We start from the raw sequence: 18564 nt of genomic DNA, 5'->3' as shown, positions 1-18564 counted from the left end.
TTTTAAACATAAAGCTGCAAATGAATGAGAATGGGATTACGTTAAGTCAGTCTCATTATGTGGAGAAAATCCCGAGTCGGTTTGGTTTTGAGGACTCTAGAACATCTCCAACTCCCTATGACCCAAGTCTAAAGCTTCGTAAGAACAGAGGACAAGGGGTCGAGCAACTAAAATACTCCCAAATAGTTGGTTCTCTCATGTACCTTGCTGCTGCAACTAGACCTGACATTTCATTTACGGTTAGCAAATTGAGCCGGTTTAATTCAAATCCGGGAAATGATCACTGGATTGCACTGGAACGAGTAATGAGGTATTTGAGAGGAACCACAACGTATGGGCTGCACTATACATGGTACCCTGATGTACCAGAAAGGTATAGTGATGCTAACTGGATCTCAGATGCAGATGAGATCAAAGCCACTAGTGGATATATATTTACTTTTGGCGGTGTTGCAATCTCTTGGAGGTCTCGCAAGCAAACTATCTTGACGAGGTCTACTATGGAGGCTGAACTTGTAGCACTTGACTCAGCCACTGTTGAGGCAGAGTGGCTGCGTGAACTCTTGAGTGATTTGCCAATGGTTGAAAAACCAATTCCGGCAATCCTTCTGAACTGTGATAACCAAACCGTGATCACTAAGGTTAAAAGTTCGAAGGACAATCTAAAGTCATCAAGACATGTGAAACGGCGCATCAAATCCGTCAGGAATTTGAGACGTAAAGGAGTGATCGCCGTTGATTATATTAACACTACCAAAAACCTGGCGGATCCCTTTACAAAGGGGCTATCACGTTCAGTGATAGATGGAGCATCAAGGGAAATGGGCTTGAGACCCACCTGAGTTGCACAACTAAAGAAACCCGGCCTATGTGATCGGAGATCCCGTGAATTAGGAAAAGGGAAAAACAAGTTGTTGGAGCAACTGGAGAGAGTACATATGCATCTTCCATTTCCCGCTGAGATGAGTACTCTAAGTACTGCATGGGAGGCTGACTTCTGTCTTAATATGTTCTAATGCCGAAACACTTCGGAAAGACACCGTCCTGTAGGGTATTCTTGAAAGAACACACCTATGTGAGCTTAGCTGTGAGGTCGCAGTACATGAGATTTGGGTGATCTCTAATGAGCTCACTAAAGGACTAGGGAGCACGACCGTAACGCTCCAAACCTTAGGCGTGGATCAAGGCGGCCTAGTATCAGTGATGCCTTCAAGTGAATCTCTTCTACAGAAGACTGGCAATTCAAGGCAGTGTCCATTGCCTAGTTGTAAGAGGAGTGGATCATGGAGTGCTAGGTATAGTTCAACCCGAGACAGGTCTATACTTTTAAAACTGGTATATAAAATCCAGATGAGAACAAATTGCAGATCTTGACTTCTTGGTGGGGATTGTTGGAATTAATGGGCTTTATACAGAGATTGGGCCCAAATTAATTTCAGATTTGGAGACAAGTCAAGGGGGTGGACAGCCATGTGGGAGTTTAGTCCCACATCGCTAAGGGAGCAAGAGTTTTACCTGCTTATAAGGGGGCCTCTCATGGTTCCATTGATTGGGATGACTAAAGATGCAAGTGTACACCACACGCGCACACATGCGCGTGCTCGCTCGCTCGCATTTCGCATTTATTCGTGTTTAATTACGCGTGACTTGTGACTTGTGACTTTGGCGAGGCGAGCGCGACCGTGGACTAATAAAATGCATTTTTTGTTATTTTTATTGCGCAGTTTTTACTCTTATCCACTCGCGTCTGTCTCACGCACGAACCGAGGATAGACTCGCACGTTTGCGTGCGGTTATAGGTTCGTTCGTGATGGAGATATCCCAGGGGCGGATCCTAGTATATAGGTAGATCGTGCTGCCTGGGGTTTATCCATCCAAGTCTATAAGAGGGAGACGTCCTTCTCGCCAGAGACACTCGAACAAAACACAACCCTAACCCGTTCTCATCTATGCCGCCGCCGTCGACCTTCGCCGATCCTCTCCCTGCCGTGCAGTAGGGCGAGGAGAGCAGTAGTCTCCGGACTTTCCCCGGCATCGGCGACCTGCACGGGTAGCCGGGCGATAAAGTTTCTGGGCAGTGCATCCGCCGGCTGCTCAATCTTCTTCGACTACGTCCGTCTGCACTGCGATCAGTTCATCATCAACTCTCCATCGACATCCCCGTCTTCATTGCGATCTCATCAACCCCGCTGTAAGATATCCTTTGTGATCGGTTATATTTATGTGATCATGTTATGGGACTTCAGTCCATGTCGATTTCATTTACTCTGCTAGATTTCATCTACGTGATTGCATGTATAAATCTGTTAGATCTGTCCTTGTCATCAGTCTCACATAAATTCGGAATTATATTAATTGTAATACCTGCCATATTTCCAACACCTTCATCAACCGATTTTGGCACAACTTAAGGTACGTTACTGGTATTATCGTAATATACAACAAACTCCCAGTAGTTTTTTCAGATCAGACACATACGGTGAACTAGTCCAACTACATATAAAAATAGGTTGATCTACCTATTAGATGCAGTAAGGTTACAATTTAGAATTCAAATTCCACTCTCTGTTCAATGTTTCAATGGTTGAAGTATGAAGAAGAAGAATATAACGAAAGTAGATTTATTTTTAAGAGGAAGGCTTCCAGCTCCAATATTCATGCCACCCAAAATAAAAATCCACCTGATGTACTCATAGAGATGTAGAATTTTGTACTGTCAAATATTAGTTGCCAATGCTTTCGTATCAATGCTACTTCTGAAACGAAATTCATGTATTGGCTCTCTTGAATATAGTATCTTTCTCGCCCCCCTCATGTCTAATGAACAACCTTCAGAGAACTTGTTTCAAAATAGCCTTCAGAGAACACATCTGTTTCGCAAAAAAAATAACACATCTGAACGAATAGAGCAACAAATTAACCGCAGAGGTTTCACGGAGGTGACTAAATTCGCTCCATCCTTGCTAGGAGCCAATACGCCATCAGCGTGGTAAAGTTTCTCAGATCACATTGCTTTGCTGTGATTATGGTGACACGATCGATGAATGTACACTGCAATGTCCCTATTTCAGTTCAAGCTGCTGGAAAACAGGAGTAAAGGAAATGGTTTCGATAACTGACGGACTATGTATATGAACCAATTCACTACTAAGTTGTAGGAAATAAATTCTTCTTTTTCAGTGTGCTTGTGAGTTCGTGTGATATGGAAAACATGTAGGAACAGAAAAAATCTACGAGGATTGGGTAATACTGTAACGGGAATGTAGTTTCCGAAGAAACATCACAAATGTCTAGAAAATGACAGGAAACATGGGGAAATTGTGGGACATAGTTCAATAGATTTACTCAGGTCAGAAACTGAATAAAACATGGTGTAATTATATGGTGCTGTGATAGAAATTCAGACTGGATTCACCAGAATTCATTAGCTTAGATAAGAGGAACTTGTTCGATGCAGTGCATTGCCTCTTAAGACTAAGATCAAATATACTCACATTGCAACATTCTTAATGGGACTTTCAGTAAACTATAAGCTGCACCCACCGATATGATTAATCTGTAAGTATGCCAGGCATTGCTCCGAACAAACAATCAAGCTAGCGGCAGTATAAGCACAAGCAGATTGAATGGCATCATTTAGGTGACTCCCAGCAAAGAGGAACATAGGGAAGAAATAAGCATTTCTTGTTTTCTCACCCAGCAAGAAAAGTTTTCATTATGAAAGGTGTGCAACACTACTGCACATCTACACGTTTTCTTTCATCATTGATGCAAGTATTCAGCTGGATTAACAAATTAAGTACTCCTTCCAATCCAAATTAGTACTCCTTCTGTAAACTAATATAAGATCGTTTAGATCACTAAGGAAGTACAACTTTAGTACAAAGTTGTACAAGAGCTGCGACAATTAATTTGGATTGGAGGGAGTAGCAAAAGTTAAACCACAGCATTCTCAATTCATTAGCAACAGGACAAGTAGTAGATAAAAAGAACTTTGCTCACTGGGAATGCATCACCGAAAACCTGAGGGCTAGAATCAAATAGACATTGCAACAATCTGATAGAGACTCTCAGTACACTAAAAGATTTACCAACAACCCTCACTAATAATGTACCCCCTTCGTTTCTAAATATAAGTATTTTTTTAAACATTTAATACAAACTACATATGATGTATATAGACATATTTTAGAGTGCATTTTGCTCCGTATGTAGTCCCTTATTGGAGTATTTAGGAATGGAGAGAGTAGTAATCTTAGGATTTAGGACAAAAGATCCTTAGTGTCTTGAACATGAAAACCAGATTTCGGAACAACTTTGCGACATCAAAACTAATTCGTATCCAGGACAATAGGACACAAGCACCAGAAAATTGAATAATTCAGCGACAAGAATAGTAACCATGTTTTTCCTAACAGAAAATCAAGCTAGCAGGAGCACACAAGTTAAATGACATAACTTAAGCAAATTCAGAGATCAACAGACAAAAATAGTTCAGCGCCTACAGAAGAGCAAATTCTTAGAAGAAGCACAAGCTTGACTTGTAGGTAACACTACTGTCCATCTGCACCTGCGAATGAGTCTGAGAACAATGGAACATAGGGTACAAATAGTGTTGCCCTGTTTCCCCGAAGACTATGGATTCGATGGAATTTTCGATGCTGCATATCGTATGATACCAATGTATCAACATCATATGAATCCAAAAAAATGGTGTCACGGTCTGGATGAAAAGCAGCCACTTTGTAGTCCACACCAGTTATGCTCCGCAGCTCATCGTTGCTAACACTATGCTTCAAGACCCATTCTTTACTATCATAATCCTTCATGCACCAGACTGTTGATGTATTCTCCTTCTTCTTCTGCTTCTTCTTCTTCTTCCTCTTCTTCTTCTTCTTGTCATCAGTAGCTAGCGGTGTGGTAGCATAGTGCAAGCACCCCTGTGACAATCTAATTCTACCGAAACTCAAACCACCAGACGGCACACGGATAGTGTTCCACACCTGGCCGTCCATGTCCACGGCTACCAGCACAACATCATCCTCCATGTTCATGGGATACAGTAAACCATGCAAGTGCAACATACCGTGAAAGAAGACACTTGCGAGGCCAGTGAACAGGCTAATTTTCTCAGCCAAGCGGCTTTCTCTACAAATCCATGCCCCGGTTTGAGAAGAGTAGATGTTCACTCCTGTGACGTATTCCTTCTGCTGGCTGTCCTTAAACTGAAGAACATGGAAATGGGACGAGACTGCTGGATCAAAAGCCAAGCGAGCGAAGATGCGACCACCGGGTGGCACCTCGGGGTGAGGGGGCAGGTCGACCCACCTCCCGGTTGCCGGATTGCACATGATGTAATGGGATTCAACCGACGTATTCTTGTCCCCGGAAGTGAAATTTGTAGAAGCGGGGGTCCGGCCTGTGGTAGGTGTTGTACAGGAAACCGGCGAGGGGATGGGGCAGCTTCTTGCGGTGGGCGGGGTCGGCGATGAGGTCGCACCAGGCCGGGGAGACACACTTGAAGCGGTGGACGGACCTGGCGGGGAGGCAGGAGAGGATCTCCAAGATGAGGTCGTCCGTCTGGAGGCTGGCCGCCGCCGTCACTGCCTCCTCCGCCGGAGGGTTGGTCTTCCTCACCTTCTTCTTCTTCTTCGCGGAACTTTCCCCCTCCATGGCGCCACTGAAAGGAACAAAGGGGTTGGTTAGGATAAATCAATCTGTGCAGTGGATTCATCAATCTAGACGAGAATGACGAACTGACGGGGAACTAGCTCGCGGTCTCTTCGTGCGCGCGAGGAGAAATACCTTGGCTTGAGGCGGCGCTTATCCGCGGCGATGGAGGATGGCAAGGTGAACAAAGGTATACGTGATATACATGTTATTGATGTGTACCTTACCAGAGCTCGCAGTAGCACCTAGGTATTTGATACTGGTTCTGTTGCTAATATTTGCAACTCGAAACAGGGACTACGGATTAAGCGAACACTGGTTAAGGACGAGGTGACAATGCACGTGGGAAATGGTTCCAAAGTCGATGTGATCACCGTCGGCGCGTTACCTCTACATCTACCTTCGGGATTAGTTTTAGACCTAAATAATTATTATTTGGTGCCAGTATTGAGCATGAACATTATATCTGGATCTTATTTAATGCGAGACGGTTATTCATTTAAATCTGAGAATAATGGTTGTTCTATTTATATGAGTAATATCTTTTATGGTCATGCACCTTTAAAGAGTGGTCTCTTACACATATTCATAATATTGAAGCCAAAAGATGCAGAGTTGATAATGATAGTGCAACTTATTTGTGGCACTGCCGTTTGGGTCATATTGGTATAAAGCGCATGAAGAAACTCCATACTGATGGACTTTTGGAATCACTTGATTATGAATCACTTGGTACTTGCGAACCATGCCTCCACTAGTAGAAAAAGGGTCAAACGTGAAGCACATTAGTGCCGGTTTGTATTTGAGCCGGTACTAATGGTACCATTAGTGCCGGTTCGAAAGGATTTGCATTAATGCCGGTTCGTGTTGAACCTTTAGTACCGGTTCGTGGCACGAACCGGCACTAAAGGGGTGGTGGCAGGCTGGCGTCAGGCCGGGGCCCCACGATCACCTTTAGTACCGGTTCGTGGCACAAACCGGTACTAAAGGTCTAACCTTTAGTACCGGTTCGTGCCACGAACCGGTACTAAAGGGGTCTAACCTATAGTACCGGTTCGTGCCACGAACCGGTACTAAAGGTCCCATTTTCAAACTCTACCCCCCCTATCGCCTTTTCAGTTTTTAAAAAAAATAAAAGAAAATAATGGAAATGTCAAAAAAATAAAAGAAAATAAGTTTCTCATGTGATATGTGGTCTAGTTGTTGGGAAAATTTGCAAATGTGAATTTTGACTTTATTTGCAAAATCTCTCTGAAATTTGTAAAAATGGGCATAACTTTTGCATACTAACTCGGATGAAAAAGTTTTTTATATGAAAAATCATCTACTCGAAAAGTTACATCCGAATTTAACGGGGCAACCCCGTTAAACATTTGCAAAATCCTCAAAAACCTAATAGAAAAAAGTTACGAGGCTTTTAAGATCTAGAGTGGGAAAAATTTAAAAATATTCAAACAGTGGGCAAACTGTGGTCAAACAATGGTCAAACTAATTATTCAAGAATATTAGTGTTACTAAATAATTATTTCAATTTTTTGAATTTTGGTCAAATCTGGTCAAACTATGGTCAAACTGTGGTCAAACTATGGTCAAACTTATTCAAGAAATATTAGCGTTACTAAATAATTACTGTTTTTTTAGAATAATAGTTTCAAACTCAAACGGTGAAATGTGTGACTTCATGCTCAAGCTAAACTCCTGAGGGTTAATAGGATTGACATCTTACTATTGTCAGGAAAACAACAAGTGCAGACTCGGAAATGAAGGAGAATAGAACCTGAAAGTTAAGCGTGCTTGGGCTGGAGTAGTGAGAGGGATGGGTGACCGGTTGGGAAGTTAGATGATTTGGAATGAGTGATCCACACTTGAGCAGTTAAGAGAGGTGATTAGAGACTAAATCATCAAATAATTTAGAAAAATTAAAAATAAAGAATCAAATTTTTTTCCAAAATTTTCAAAAAAAAAATTCAAAAAAAAACCTTTAGTACCGGTTGGTAACACCAACCGGTACTAAAGGTCCCCCGTACCAGGGCGCGAGCTCACGCCACGTGGTTCCCCTTTAGCACCGGTTCGTGCTGAACCGGTACTAAAGGGGGGGGGCTTTAGTGCCGAAACGTTAGTGCCGGTTCCATAACCGGCACTAAAGGCCCTTACAAACCAGTGCTAATGGCCCGTTTTCTACTAGTGCTCATGGGCAAGATGACTAAAACGCCGTTCTCCGGAACTGTGGAGCGAGCAACTGATTTGTTGGAAATCATACATACTGATGTATGTGGTCCAATGAATGTTGAGGCTCGCGGCGGGTATTGTTATTTTCTCACCTTCACAGATGATTTAAGCAGATATGAGTATATCTACTTAATGAAACATAAGTCCGAAACATTTGAAAAGTTCAAAGAATTTCAGAGTGAAGTTGAAAATCATCGTAACAAGAAAATAAAGTTTCTACAATCTGATCATGGAGGAGAATATTTGAGTTACGAGTTTGGTCTACATTTGAAACAATGCAGAATAGTTTCACAACTCACGCCACCCGAAACACCACAGCGTAATGGTGTGTCCGAACGTCATAATCGTACTTTACTAGATATGGTACGATCTATGATGTCTCTTACTGATTTACCGATATCATTTTGGGGTTATGCTTTAGAGACGGCCGCATTCACGTTAAATAGGGCACCATCATAATCCGTTGAGACGACACCTTATGAACTATGGTTTGGCAAGAAACCAAAGTTGTCGTTTATTAAAGTTTGGGGCTGCGACGCTTATGTGAAAAAGTTTCAACCTGATAAGCTCGAACCCAAAGCGGAGAAATGTGTCTTCATATGATACCCAAAAGAAACAGTTGGATACACCTTCTATCACAGATCCGAGGGCAAGACATTCATTGCTAAGAATGGATCCTTTCTAGAGAAGGAGTTTCTCTCGAAAGAAGTGAGTGGGAGGAAAGTAGAACTTGATGAGGTAACTGTACCTGCTCCCTTATTGGAAAGTTGTTCATCACAGAAACCGGTTCCTGTGACATCTACACCAATTAGTGAGGAAGCGAATGATGATGATCATGAAACTTCAGATCAAGTTACTACCGAACCTCGTAGGTCAACCAGAGTAAGATCCGCACCAGAGTGGTACAGTAATCATGTTCTGGAGGTTATGTTACTAGACCATGACGAACCTACGAACTATGAGGAAGCGATGATGAGCCCAGATTCCGCAAAATGGCTTGAGGCCATGAAATCTGAGATGGGATCCATGTATGAGAACAAAATGTGGACTTTGGTTGACTTGCCCGATGATCGGCAAGCCATCGAGGATAAATGGATCTTCAAGAAGACAGACGCTGATGGTAATGTTACTGTCTACAAAAGCTCGACTTGTTGCTAAAGGTTTTCAACAAGTTCAAGGAGTTGACTATGATGAGACCTTCTCACCCGTAGCGATGCTTAAGTCCGTTCGAATCATGTTAGCTATTGCCGCATTTTATGATTATGAAATTTGGCAAATGGATGTAAAGACTGCATTCCTGAATGGATTTCCGGAAGAAGAGTTGTATATGATACAACCTGAAGGTTTTATCGATCCAAAGGGTGCTAACAAAGTGTGCAAGCTCCAGCGATCCATTTATGGACTAATGCAAGCCTCTCGGAGTTGGAATAAACGTTTTGATAGTGTGATCAAAGCATATGGTTTTATATGGACTTTTGGAGAAGCCTGTATTTACAAGAAAGTGAGTGGGAGCTCTGTAGCATTTCTAATATTATATGTAGATGACATATTGTAGATTGGAAATGATATAGAATTTCTGGATAGCATAAAAGGATATTTGAATGAAAGTTTTTCGATGAAAGACCTCGGTGAAGCTGCTTATATATTGGGCATCAAGATCTATAGAGATAGATCGAGACGCTTAATTGGACTTTCACAAAGCAATACCTTGACAAAGTTTTGAAGAAGTTCAAAATGGATCAAACAAAGAAAGGGTTCTTGCCTGTGTTACAAGGTGTGAAGTTGAGTAAGACTCAATGCCCGACCACTGCAGAAGATAGAGAGAAAATGAAAGATGTTCCCTATGCTTCAGCCATAGGCTCTATCATGTATGCAATGCTGTGTACCAGACCTGATGTGTGCCTTGCTATTAGTTTGGTAGGGAGGTACCAAAGTAATCCAGGAGTGGATCACTGGACAGCGGTCAAGAACATCCTGAAATACCTGAAGAGAACGAAGGATATGTTTCTCGTTTATGGAGGTGACAAAGAGCTCGTCGTAAATGGTTACGTCGATGCAAGCTTTGATACTGATCCGGACGATTCTAAATCGCAAACCGGATACATGTTTTTATTAAACGATGGAGGTGTCAGTTGGTGTAGTTCTAAACAAAGCGTCATAGCGGGATCTACATGTGAAGCGGAGTACATAGCTGCTTCGGAAGCAGCAAATGAAGGAGTCTGGATGAAGGAGTTCATATCCGATCTAGGTGTCATACCTGATGCATCGGGTCCAATGAAAATCTTTTGTGACAATACTGGTGTAATTGCTTTAGCAAAGGAATCCAGATTTCACAAGAGAACCAAGCACATCAAGAGACGCTTCAACTCCATCCGAGATCAAGTCCAGGTGGGAGACATAGAGATTTGCAAAATACATACGGATCTGAATGTTGCAGACCCATTGACTAAGCCTCTTCCACGGGCAAAACATGATCAGCACCAAGGCTCCATGGGTGTTAGAATCATTACTGTGTAATCTAGATTATTGACTCTAGTGCAAGTGGGAGACTGAAAGAAATATGCCCTAGAGGAAATAATAAAGTTATTATTTATTTCCTTATATCATGATAAATGTTTTTTATTCATGCTCGAATTGTATTAACCGGAAACATGATACATGTGTGAATACATAGACAAATAGAGTGTCACTAGTATGCCTCTACTTTACTAGCTCGTTGATCAAAGATGATTATGTTTCCTAACCATAGACAAAGAGTTGTCATTTGATTAACGGGATCACATCATTAGGAGAATGATGTGATTGACTTGACCCATTCCATTAGCTTAGCACTTGATCGTTTAGTTTGTTGCTATTGCTTTCTTGATGACTTATACATGTTCCAATGACTATGAGATTATGCAACTCCCGTTTACCGGAGGAACACTTTGTGTGCTACCAAACATCACAAGGTAACTGGGTGATTATAAAGGTGCTCTACAGGTGTCTCCAAAGGTACTTTTTGGGTTGGCGTATTTCGAGATTAGGATTTGTCACTCCGATTGTCGGAGAGGTATCTCAGGGCCCACTCGGTAATACACATCACTTAAGCCTTGCAAGAATTGTAATTAATGAGTTAGTTGCGGGATGTTGTGTTACAGAACGAGTAAAGAGACTTGCCGGTAACGAGATTGAACTAGGTATTGAGATACCGACGATCCATTCTCGGGCAAGTAACATACCGATGACAAAGGGAACAAACGTATGTTGTTATGCGGTTTGACCGATAAAGATCTTCGTAGAATATGTAGGAGCCAATATGAGCATCCAGGTTCCGCTATTGGTTATTGACCAGAGACGTGTCTCGGTCATGTCTACATAGTTCTCGAACCCGTAGGGTCCGCACGCTTAAAGTTCGATGATGGTTATATTATGAGTTTATGGTTTTTGATGTACCGAAGGTAGTTCGGAGTCTCGGATGTGATCATGGACATGACGAGGAGTCTCGGAATATTCGAGATGTAAATATCGATATATTGGATGACTATATTTGGATACCGGAATGGTTTCGGGTGAGATCGGGATAATACCGGAGCACCGGGAGGTTATCGGAAGCCCCCGGGATGTATATGGGCCTTAATGGGCTTTAGTGGAAAGGAGGGGAAAGGAGCATGGGAGGGGGCGCCCCCCCAAGCCCAATTCGAATTGGGAGGGGGGCCCCCCCCTTTCCTTCCTGCCTCCTTCCTCTTCCTTCCCTCTCCCTTTCCAAATAGGAAAAGGAGGAGTCCTACTCCCGGTGGGAGTCCTGGAGTAGGACTCCCCCCTTGGGCCCGCCTCCTCCCCTTGGCCGGCCCTCCCCTCCCCTCCTTTATATACAGAGGAGGGGTGCACCCCATGGACACAACAATTGATCCCTTGGATCTTTTAGCCGTGTGCGGTGCCCCTCTCCACCATAGTCCACCTCGATAATATCGTAGCGGTGCTTAGGCGAAGCCCTGTGATGGTAGAACATCAACATAGTCACCACGCCGTCGTGCTGACGGAACTCTCTCTCAAAACTCGGCTGTCTCGGAGTTCGAGGGACGTCATCGAGTTGAACGTGTGCAGAACTCGGAGGTGCCGTGCGACAACTTCCAAGGTACATATGTCCGGCCTCCGGATGTTGATGACCTCAGTCACATCATCCAGCAGCCCGGAGAGTCTGCCAGGAAGCTATGGACTAGGTTCTTAATTAAAAAGAACCAAATTGTCGATTGTCCGGACGCCGAATCCCTAGCGGCTTTTAGGCATAGCGTCCGAGACGAATGGCTAACCTGTCACCTCGGCCAAGAAAAACCAAAGTATATGGCAGCTCTTACCGCACCGATGACCAGCTTCTGCGCGGGAGAAGACAGCTGGCTTGCCAAAACAATAGCACCACCGATCCTAGCACCTCTGAGGTCAGGGATGGCAATGGCAAGCCTCGACGCAATAAAAACAAGTGTCGAAACAATAACGTAGGAACCCAAGACACAACGGTCAACACCGTATTCAGTGGTTCCAAATCCGGTCAACGGAAGAAGCCATTCAAGGCAAACAAAGATAGCCCATCTGAAATGATCTAGATGACGACTAGAGGGGGGGTGAATAGGAGTTTTAAAACTTTTACGGATTTGGCTTTATCCTAATGCGGAATTAAACTAACGGATACTTTTCAAGCACAAATCCTAAATATGCTAGGCTCAACTAAGTGCGCCAACAACCTATGCTAAACAAGATAGGCACTTAAGAAAACTAGCAAGCACAAACTATATCACAAGATATGGAAATGAAGGAACAACTAAGCAATTCAACTATTACACGATATCTCAATATGAGCAAGTATGAATTGCGGAAAGTAAAGGGTGTGGGTATGAGATAACCACAAGTGAGTCGGGGACGCGGATTTATCCCGAAGTTCACACTCGTGAGAGTGCTAATCTCCGTTAGAGCGGTGCCGAAGCCGAAGCTCCGGGGCATCACCAAGTGACTCACCGTATTCTCCCTTTCGAGTCACCCCCAACGGATGAGCCTCGGTTCACTCGGGGTTGGTCTTGAAGGCAACCACCACACCTTTACAAACTTCTCCGGAGCACACCACAACCACGGAAGCCTCCGGAGGAACTTGACCACCCAGGCCACTTGAACACCCTTCCCTGGAGCACACCACAAAAGGAAGCTTCCGGGGGAACCTTGGCCACATAGGCCTCTTCACAATCTTCTCAATGATATCACCAAACCGTCTAGGAGGCGAAGCCTCCAAGAGTAATAAACTCACGGGCTCCCACTCGAACAAATCGATGCGGGGAGCTCAAACCAATGCAACAAATGCAAAGCAAGGTCAAGCAACAAATGCTCAACTCACTCTCTCAATCTCACATGATGCACCTCATGAAAGTGGGAGATTGAAGAGAGGGGATGCAATGGAGGAAATCAACAAATGACTCCAAGATCCATCCACAAATCCCCCTTAACTTAGAGGGGAGATAGGGCTTTGGGAGAGGTGGTAAGAGGCCCAAAATGATGGTTTGAATGTGAATCAACAACCCCCCAACCGGTGGGAGGAAGGAGCCCTTAAATAGCCAAAACCCAAAACTAGCCGTTGGGGCTCAACGGGCAGTTCCCGGACACCCCGTGCCCACGGGGGTTTAGACCTCGTGCCCACGGGGTCCCGTGCGCACGGTACGAGCCTGTGCATACGGGGCCCCGTACCCACGGGGGTCAAAAACCCCGTGCCCACGGGGTACCCAGGATAGCCTACAGCAGCCCACTAAAACATGCATAACTTTGGCATACAAACTCCGAATTTGATGATATTGGGTTCGTTTTGAAGCTAGGGAAAAGCCCAAGGTCCTCACATAGAGAACCACCCAAGATCAACAAGAAAGTATAATGCAAGGAATGCAAAGGTTTGAGCTCTCTACATGCGACGTGATCAAGCTACTCGCGCGAGAGTCCCTCTTGATAGTACGACTATCAAACCTATAATCCGGTCTCCCACCAAGCACTATGAGATCGGCAAAACTAGAAAAACCTAGCTAAGTTATACCTTTGCCTTGCATATTCAACTTGAGCTTGATGATGACTTTAATGCTTGCCTCAAGTTGGAATCCCTTTCTTGTCCACAACCACTTGGTGAAGATACTCGAATTGCTTCCTCATATTGCAATGAGGGAAGCCTTAACTATGACGCCCAGATAATCAAGCTACAGTAACCTCTGCTAATGATGCCACGTCACCTCGAATTACTGTTGCTAATCCCCCGTTAGTTCGAAGACGATTCAAATTAAAATTCAAAATCAAGTCAATCGGTAAAAGTTTTGAAACATTAAAACTGAAATGTTCATCATGTGGCAAATAATCCCTAACTAGTTTTGGTGGTGGAACCAACCTTTTCCAAAGTGTTTAAATGCCCTAGACTAATTAAAAATTGTGGCTAAAATAATAATTTAATTGCTTTTGAGTATAAAAAAATATATTAAACTAAATTATTTTGGGTCCCAACTAGGTTTGGCAGTGGCCTATTTTGTTGGTACTAATTTAGGTGCTAACTTGTTTTTTTAAAGAAACTAAACTAACAAAAACAAAGAAAATAGAAAAGAAAAAGAAACAAAGCCCCCCCCATTGCTGGGCTATGGCCCAGCTGGCCACCAGGCCACAACCGGCCCAGCCTCCCCCTACTAATCCCCACCCGGTCGAACCCTAGCGGTTCAACCCCCCACTACCTAGAGCCCGCTACCCCCCACTTCCCCCACGACCCCCACTCTCTCGTCCTCCTCTGCCCTCGATCTGGATCGAGGGGCATGATCCGGTCGCCGCCGACTCCACGCCCCGCCGTTCACCGCAACATCGCCGCCCGGAGCCCTACCTCGTCGGCATGCCCGCGCCTGAGGAACGGTCGCCCACCGCCATCACCCGACGCCGCCCGGAGCTACCTCGACGTCGAAGTCGCCGCCCCGTCGCACGCTGTCCTCTCCGTCGCCGGTGCCACCTCGCCGGACGTCCCCGAGCCCGCTGCCTTAGTCCCTGCGCCCCGCCGTGAGCATCGCGCCTCCCCCTCTCTTCCTCCCCCGCACACGCGCTCTCCCCCATGCCGCGCACCGCGCGCCCGATGCCACGTCTGGCCACGCTCACCGCCGCTACTCGCTCGCGCGTGCCTGCACTAGACCTCGCCACGACCACACCCCTCCCTTCGTCCTCTCACGCGTGCTGCCGCCGCGGCCTTCTATGCTCGCCCGCGCTCCGGCTCCCTCCGCCTCCCGGAAGCGTCCCTCCACCGCACCCGCCCACGTGCCGCTAGCCGCCCGTGCCCCTTGCTGCTGCCTGTGGCTGCACCGGCGCTGCCGCGCCGCCCCCCCTCTTCTTGCCGCTGCTGGGGCCGCTTCTGCTGGCCCCGCACTCCGCTGGTGGTGCTCTGCTGCCCTCCGGCCGACGTCCCCCTCCGGCGACCGCCCGGCCTCGCCGGCCTCGTTCGCCGTGGCGCCCCTGGACGCGCGCCCGAAACCCGTCGCCCGCACCCGCTATGGCCCTAGGCCACTGACATGTGGGGCCCGCCCAGAAACGTTTTGTTAAAAAAATAATAATAATAAAATAAATAAATAATAAAATTAAATAAATAAATGATTAAATAAAGAGTTAATTAACTTAATTAATTTTGATTAATTAAACTAAATTAATTAACCTAATTAATCCTGTTTAATTAACCTAAACCCTAATTAACCTAAAACAGAGAATGATAGGTGGGTCCCATGGGGCCCACAAGCCAGGTTGACCAGGTCAACGGTCAACGTTGACTGCTGACGTCATGCTGACATCAGCAAACACTATTATGGATAATGTTGATTAAATTAATTAAATAAATCCTAAAAATGATTTAAGTCTTTTAAAATTAATATAAAATAAACCGTAGCTCGGATGGAAAAACTTTGTACATGAAAGTTGCTCAGAACGACGAGACGAACCCGGTTACGCAGCCCGTTCGTCCACCACACATCCATAGCATAGCGAACACATGACTTTCCTCCTCCGGTTCTACTGTCCGAAAACATGAAACACCGGGGATACCTTCCCGGATGTTTCCCCCCTTCGCCGGTTTCACCTCCTACCGCGTTATGTCACACCCGGCACATCTTATTGCCATGTTATGCTTTGTGGTGCTATGTTTGCTTTATATTTACTGTTTCTTCCCCCTCTTCTCTCCGTTAGACCCCAAGACCGATGCTGCCCTTGTGATCGACTACGTCGACGACGACCCCCCCCCTTGCCAGAGCAACCAGGCAAGCAAACCCCCTTGAGCATTTTGATATCGCCTATTTATTTCCCTCTCATGCTTGCATTAGAACTGCTACTGCTTTCTGTATGATCCTACTCTGATGCATAGCCTGTTGTTGTTACCTGCTTTCATACCTTACCTTCTTATCCTAAACTGCTTAGTATAGGTTGGTTAGAGATCCATCAGTGACCCCACCTTGTCCCAGTTGCCTCGCTTTATGTTCGATGACTCGATCATCGTGATCGACATCCAGGCCCCGACACCGCACATCACCCCCCTAGTTGTACGACTCTGCAGAGCTACCATCGAGTGCCGAGGGTGGAACCTCTTACATCACTCCTAATGAGATCTCTGTATTGTAGCTATACGGTCGAGGTCATTGAGGGTGATTTCCTCCTTAACCACTTCCGTTACGGCTCTATCGTGCAACCCATCAAATGTGAACCTTGAGGGTGGATCCTCTTACGTTCACCTTGATGATAACATCGAGTGGAATTCACCGGGGGTGATTCCTCGGGTTTTCCCCTTGGTGTTAGACACACAGTTACTATGGTTACTATGACTTTACACTGAGCCATGTTACTGAAGACGGGTTGACCCTGAGGGGTACCCTGATACGTCCATTTTGCATCATGCTTTTATATCGATATTTATTGCATTATGGACTGTTATTTCACTTTATGTCACAATACTTATGGCTATTCTCTATTATTTTACAAGGTTTACATAAGAAGGGAGAATGCCGACAGCTAGAATTCTGGGCTGGAAAAGGAGCAAATATTAGAGACCTATTCTGCGCAACTCCAAAAGTTCTGAAACTCCACGGAACATCTTAAAACAAATAAAGAAAAATCCTCGCCAAAGATGAAGGCCAGGGGGCCCACACCCTGCTCACGAGGGTGGTGGGGGGGGGCGCCCCCTAGGGCGCGCCCCCTACCTCGTCGGCCCCCTGGTGGCTCTCCGACGCCCATCTTCTCCTATATGAGGTCTTTCGATGAGAAAAAAATAAGAAGGAACTTTTCGGGACGAGACTCCGCCGCCACGAGGCGGAACCTTGGCGGATCCAATCTAGAGCTCCGGCAGAGCTGTTCTGCCGGGGATACTTCCCTCCGGGAGGGGGAAATCATCACCATCATCATCACCAACGCTCCTCTCATCGGGAGAGGGCAATCTCCATCAACATATTCACCAGCACCATCTCCTCATCTCTTGTATCCAATTCTTGTCTCAAAGTCCGGGATTGGTGCTAGTAGGTTGCTAGTAGTGTTGATTACTCCTTGTAGTTGATGCTAGTTGGTTTAATTGGTGGAAGATCATATGTTCAGATCCTATATGCATATTATTACCCCTCTGATTATGAATATGAATATGCTTTGTGAGTAATTACGTTCGTTCCTAAGGACAAGGGAGAAGTCTTGCTATGAGTAGTCATGTGAATTTGGTATTCGTTTGATATTTTGTAAGATGTATGTTGTCTAGCCTCTAGTGGTGTTATTTGAACGTCGACTACATAACACTTCACCATTATTTGGGCCTAGAGGAAGGCATTGGGAAGTAATAAGTAGATGATGGGTTGCTAGAGTGACAGAAGCTTAAACCCTAGTTTATGCGTTGCTTCGTAAGGGGCTGATTTGGATCCATATGTTTCATGCTATGGTTAGGTTTACCTTAATACTTTTGTTGTAGTTGCGGATGCTTGCAATAGAGGTTAATCATAAGTGGGATGCTTGTTCAAGTAAGAACAGCACCCAAGCACTGGTCCACCCACATATCAAATTATCAAAATATCGAACGCGAATCATATGAATGTGATGAAAACTAGCTTGACGATATTCCCATGTGTCCTCGGGAGTGCTTTTCCTATTATAAGAGTTTGTTCCGGCTTGTCCTTTGCTAAAAAGGGATTGGGCCACCTTGCTGCACTTTATTTACTTTTGTTACTTGTTGCTCGTTACAATTTATCCTATCACAAAACTATCTGTTACCACTTATTTCAGTACTTGCAGAGAATACCTTGCTGAAAACCGCTTATCATTTCCTTCTGCTCCTCGTTGGGTTCGACATTCTTACTTATCGAAAGGACTATGATAGATCCCCTATACTTGTGGGTCATCAAGACTCTTTTCTGGCGCCGTTGCCGGGGAGTGTAGCACCTTTGGTTGGTGGAATTAGTTAAGGAAAAATTTATATAGTGTGCTGAAATTTACTGTCACTTGTTACTATGGAAAGTAATTCTCTGAGGGGCTTGTTCGGGGTATCTTCACCCCGACCAGTAGAGCAAAGAGTTGCTCCTCAACCTACTGAACCTATTGAAAATGAAATTCCTTATGAGTATCCTTCAGGTATGATAGAAAAACTGATAGCTAATCCTTTTACAGGAGATGGAACAAAGCATC

The 18564-nt window shown here is 44.9% G+C and overlaps 1 pseudogene; it reads right to left on the bottom strand.

Moving 5' to 3' along the window:
- Positions 1-4553: 4553 nt before the first annotated feature.
- Positions 4554-5673, bottom strand: LOC147986453 (F-box protein At3g26010-like; annotated as a pseudogene).
- Between the last annotated feature and the right edge of the window lie 12891 nt (positions 5674-18564).

This window comes from Triticum urartu, chromosome 2A, assembly GCF_056163025.1.
Source record: "Triticum urartu cultivar PI428250 chromosome 2A, HENAU_Tu73, whole genome shotgun sequence".
Classification (NCBI taxonomy): Eukaryota; Viridiplantae; Streptophyta; class Magnoliopsida; order Poales; family Poaceae; genus Triticum; species Triticum urartu.
This window is presented reverse-complemented; position numbering and strand designations above follow the sequence as displayed.